Genomic DNA, 6,000 nt, shown 5'->3' on the forward strand with positions numbered 1-6,000 from the left:
ATAAGCGATTTTTGCCTATGGACTACTCCGTGTGAAGCATGTTTTGAAAGTTTTGACCGAATCTTGCTTCAAAGATTTCCTACATATCCCGGGCTAAACGGGAATCAGGTCAATGTAGTTCGGGAAATTTTGGTAGCTGGGACTACCATGGGATTGCAATGCTTGCTGTTACTGCTGTTGCTGTTGTCACCGCTGCTTTACTGACCGCCTTATTACAACCATAGAAAAATTGAAACTGAACTAAACACTTATATGCATGTCAACTGCTAGTTACAAGATTCCTATCTATGATTATTTCGCGACTTGATCTTGGGTCTTAGCTGATTCTGCTTGTAGACTCCGATCTGAATCTTGATGCTTGCGAGTTGTAGGCGCCTATTTATTTCTGCGAAACTGAATAGGACTGGGTTGGTAGAACTCGGGACCTTGATCAAACCTTGGAGCGATCTGCCTTCCATTTTCTCCGGTGTCTCGGGACATCTCTTTTTTTTCTTTTTCTTCTTAGATTCTGAATTGAGACTCATCTTGTGGGTCATTTCGATCCGTGTGGCTCGAGGTTAGACTTGCGGGAAAAACAAATGAACGAAATTTTCTGCCCCAGTTTCACTAGGAAAATTTCGTGAATTATTCGCCAGGAAGTTCATAAACTTGATGAAAGAGGATATGCATGCTCAGTTCAGGGTTGGGGCCCTAATATCGACTAGCTGGGGAAAGGTTCAGTTTAGAGTTGAAACTCTAATACTGACCAATGGGGAAAAGTTCAGTTTAGGGTTTAAAACCCTAATGCTGACCAAAGGAAAAATTCAGTTTAGGGTTTAAAACCCTAATGCTGGTTATATGGAAAAGCTCAGTTTAGGGTTTAAAACCCTAATGCTGGCTGAATGAAAAAAGTTCAGTTTAGGGTTTAAAACCCTAATGCTGACTAAAGGAAAAATTCAGTTTAGGGTTTAAAACCCTAATGCTGATTGCATGGAAAAGCTCAGTTTAGGGTTTAAAACCCTAATGCTGGCTGAATGGAAAAAGTTCAGTTTAGGGTTTAAAACCCTAATGCTGACTAAAGGAAAAATTCAGTTTAGGGTTTAAAACCCTAATGCTGATTGCATGGAAAAGCTCAGTTTAGGGTTTAAAACCCTAATGCTGGCTGAATGGAAAAAGTTCAGTTTAGGGTTTAAAACCCTAATGCTGACTAAAGGAAAAATTCAGTTTAGGGTTTAAAACCCTAATGCTGATTGCATGGAAAAGCTCAGTTTAGGGTTTAAAACCCTAATGCTGGCTGAATGGAAAAAGTTCAGTTTAGGGTTTAAAACCCTAATGCTGGCTGAATGGAAAAAATTCAGTTTAGGGTTTAAAACCCTAATGCTGATTGCATGGGAAAGCTCAGTTTAGGGTTTAAAACCCAAATGCTGGCTGAATGAGAAAAATGTTCAGTTTAGGGTTTAAAACCCTAATGCTGACTAAAGGAAAAATTCAGTTTAGAGTTTAAAACCCTAAAGTTGATTGCATGGAAAAGCTCAGTTTAGGGTTTAAAACCCTAATGCTGGCTGAATGGGAAAAAGTTCAGTTTAGGGTTTAAAACCCTAATGCTGACTAAAGGAAAAATTCAGTTTAGGGTTTAAAACCCTAATGCTGATTGCATGGAAAAGCTCAGTTTAGGGTTTAAAACCCTAATGCTGGCTGAATGGGAAAAAAGTTCAGTTTAGGGTTTAAAACCCTAATGCTGACTAAAGGAAAAATTCAGTTTAGGGTTTAAAACCCTAATGCTGATTGCATGGAAAAGCTCAGTTTAGGGTTTAAAACCCTAATGCTGGCTGAATGGAAAAAGTTCAGTTTAGGGTTTAAAACCCTAATGCTGACTAAAGGAAAAATTCAGTTTAGGGTTTAAAACCCTAATGCTGATTGCATGGAAAAGCTCAGTTTAGGGTTTAAAACCCTAATGCTGGCTGAATGGAAAAAGTTCAGTTTAGGGTTTAAAATCCTAATGCTGACTAAAGGAAAAATTCAGTTTAGGGTTTAAAACCCTAATGCTGATTGCATGGAAAAGCTCAATTTAGGGTTTAAAACTCTAATGCTGGCTGAATGGAAAAAGTTCAGTTTAGGGTTTAAAACCCTAATGCTGACTAAAGGAAAAATTCAGTTTAGGGTTTAAAACCCTAATGCTGATTGCGTGGAAAAAGCTCAGTTTAGGGTTTAAAACCCTAATACTGGCTAAATGGGAAAATTTCAGTTTAGGGTTTAAAACCCTAATGCTGATGGCTGGGGACAAAATTCGAGAACAACAACTGACTTTTTTTTTAATTTTCTTGTTTTAGTAAAGATAATAGGGAGTTCCATGGAAACTTACCTTTCGAGTGAATTCCTTATTACCAAAATATTTCTTGTACCCATGTACCTTCTTCTTTGGGCGACACCTGCTTCTTGCATGGTTGTCTTGGATTACACTTGTTTCAATTTTTCAGACAAAGAACAATTGTTAGTTCGGAAATGATGGTCGGTTTGGTGACCTTGATCGTTCCCGGTTGCTTTGTTGCGTCTTCATTTCTGTTGTGAAGTCCCGACATTGATTTGATTCATATGCCGAAACCCTTTAGACCGCTCAGGCTTGTATTTCCAGATTCTGTGATGATTTGCCTCGTAAGGCTCTTTTTTTTTTTTTTTTGTGTCCCGTTTTGCTTGGAGGTTCTCAACGGGGATTTTATTGGAGGTATTCTGTGGGGATTTGTACAAAAGGAAGCTCTGTGGGGGAATATTTACAAAGGGACTCGTTGGGGATGTGCTGGGGAAATTCCAACGGGGATTTTTTTTTTAATTTATATTGGGGAGACTTTGTGGGGGATTGTACAAGGAGAGACTCTGTGGGATTCGTCCAAAGGCGGACTTGCTGGGAAAATTTCTCTTTTCCTCTTTACTTCGAACGCCATCAAACATCATGATTTATCAAGTTTGGACAGACGTACCAACGAAACGGGGTGTTTTTCTTCATGAAACGACGTTCCATGAAAACAAACCTGCCACCTGCCCTTTCCGGTGTATCCTGAACTTGGGGTTAAAACATAAAACGGGATTCGAAGAGAAACAAAGAAAGGAGAAAACAAATTTCAGGAAGGGAATGTCTCTTTCGGGACGAGGAAGACTTATCTGAGGAAGATAACGCTGGCTTTAAATGACATGACATGCTCTTTGGACTGGACGCCTGACCTTCCATGAACTTGCGTTTCCCTGAACCAGAACGGATCTGTGATTCCAAACCGGTGGAACTTTGCCGAGACCTCCTTGGGGTGGAGTCATTCTTTTCGGCCAACAGCGCCCTTTGCGGGTTTTCGCCGGCTGACCTCTCTCATTACTCTTCCTGTCATCGCTTGATAGCACTCTTTGTGAGTTTTACTAAACAAGCTCTCTCATTTTTGTTTCTCTACTCCCGTCGCCTCGTGGTGCCCGAAGGTTTTCACCGACGAGACTCTCTCATTTTATCTCCCTCAATTCAGAGTGTGCCGGTTTCCATTTGTGACGCTTATTGGTTTCCCACTATCTTTGGTAATTGATTTGAAGGCTTGTGCTTGGTAAAGAGAGGTAGATGATACTAACTTCTAAACTGCTCGACGTGCCCCGGTTTCAATTTCAGGGTGAATGGGATTTTATTGTTGGTGTGACTGAACCTCAGGGAGAGGCTGCCTACGTATCCTTTCGGAATCAAGTCAAACGTAGTTCAGGCCTCAATCAATGTTTTGTTTTGTTTTTTTTTTGTAAGCGGCCCAAAGGCTTGTAGAGAGAATTGGGTAGTGTTTGGGAGTAGTGGGGAATAAGACCTTCGTCATTTTCAAATGTGTCAGGACCACTGGAGTATAATTTAGACGTAGTATCTCTTGACTGCATCTGCATTTACTGCTGTTTCGGGGTCATTTCCTTCGATATCACCTAAATACAACGCTCCTCTTGGCAATATCTTCCTTATGATGTATGGGCCTTTCCAATTTGGAGCAAACTTCCCTTTGGCTTCCTCATGATGCGGCAGAATACGCCTCAGTACCAGCTGACCTACTTCGAAATTCCTGGGCCGGACTTTCTTGTTGTAAGCACGGGCCATTCTTCGTTGGTACAACTGTCCGTGACAAACTGCGGCCATTCGCTTTTCATCAATCAAAGTCAATTGCTCTAACCGAGTCTTGACCTACTCGCTGTCTTCGATTTCCGCTTCGACAATGGTTCGAAGGAGGGAATTTCTACCTCTGCCGGTATTACAGCCTCGGTCCCATAAACCAAAAGATAAGGAGTCGCTCCCACCGATGTGCGTACCGTAGTGCGATACCCCAATAATGCAAATGGTAACTGCTCATGCCACTGTCGGGAACTTTGGATCGCTTTCCTCAAAATCTTCTTGATGTTTTTGTTTGCCGCTTCTACAGCGCCATTGGCCTTTGGCCGATAAGGAGTAGAATTCCTATGCGTTATTTTGAATTGCTCGCATACATCTCCCATTAAGTGACTGTTCAAGTTTGCTGCGTTATCTGTAATGATAGTCGCAGGAATACCGAAACGACAGATAAGATTTGAGTGTACAAAATCCACTACAGCTTTTTTAGTGACCGACTTGAGAGTGACAGCCTCTACCCATTTTGTGAAGTAGTCTATGGCAACCAGTATAAACCTGTGTCCATTCGAAGCCTTTGGTTCGATTGGTCCAATGACGTCCATGCCCCAGGCGACAAATGGCCAAGGCGCAGACATGGGATGCAGTTCTGTGGGAGGTGCATGAATCAGATCACCGTGCACCTGACACTGATGACACTTCCGAACGAAGCTAAAGCAATCCTTTTCCATGGTTATCCAGTAATAACCTGCTCGAAGGATTTTCTTCGCTAAGACATACCCGTTCATGTGAGGTCCGCACACACCTGCGTGTACTTCGTGCATGATCTTCCTCGCTTCCTCGATATCGACACATCTTAGGAGATTGAGGTCCGGGGTCCTCTTATATAACAATTCACCGCTCAGAAAGAAACCACTTGCATGTCGCCTAATGGTCCTCTTTTGATCTCCAATAGCGTGCTCGGGGTATTCTTGTGTCTTCAGGAACCTCTTGATGTTCTGGTACCAAGGCTGCGTATTTGATCCTGCCTCGATTACATTGCAGTAACCGTGTCTTTCCTTGATTTGGATTTCCAAAGGATCGACGTGGGCATTGCCCGGGTAGGGTAGCATTGAAGCCAAAGTAGCAAGTGCATCTGCCAGTTCATTGTGACACCTCGGGATATACCTGAACTCTATTGATGTAAAGCGCTTGCTGAGGTCCTCCACATGCTGTCGGTATGGGATAAGTTTGACATCCCGAGTTTCCCATTCACCTTGGACTTGTCGGATAATCAGGTCAGAATCTCCCATAATCAATAAGTCTTCGACATCCTGATCGATTGCCATATGCATGCCCATGATGCAGGCTTCATACTCAGCTGTATTATTTGTGCAAAAGAAATGCAGTCTAGCTGTGGCGGGATAATGCTGACCGGAGGGAGAGATCAAAATTGCCCCAATTCCTACACCTTTGGCATTCACGGCTCCATCAAAGAACATCTTCCAAACATGACCGTCCTCCGAGATCACCTCTACGACGTTTACTTCTTCATTTGGAAAGTAGGTACTCAATGGCTGGTATTCCTCATCGACCAGATTTTCAGCTAAATGATCTGCTAGCGCCTGGGCTTTCATTGCCGTGCGAGTGACATAGACTATGTCGAATTCGGTAAGCAGGATTTGCCACTTGGACAGTCTCCCGGTAGGCATCGGTTTCTGAAATATATACTTCAAAGGATCCAGCCTGCTTATGAGGAAAGTAGTGTGGGCTTGGAGATAATGTCTCAGCTTTTGAGCAACCCACGTCAGAGCGCAACATGTTCTTTCCAGCAGAGTGTATTTGGCCTCGTAGCCGGTGAATTTCTTGCTCAAGTAGTAGATTGCTTGCTCCTTCTTTCCGGTTATGTCGTGTTGCCCGAGGATGCAACCGAAAGA

Source organism: Nicotiana sylvestris, chromosome 4 (assembly GCF_000393655.2).
Source record: "Nicotiana sylvestris chromosome 4, ASM39365v2, whole genome shotgun sequence".
Lineage (NCBI taxonomy): Eukaryota > Viridiplantae > Streptophyta > Magnoliopsida > Solanales > Solanaceae > Nicotiana > Nicotiana sylvestris.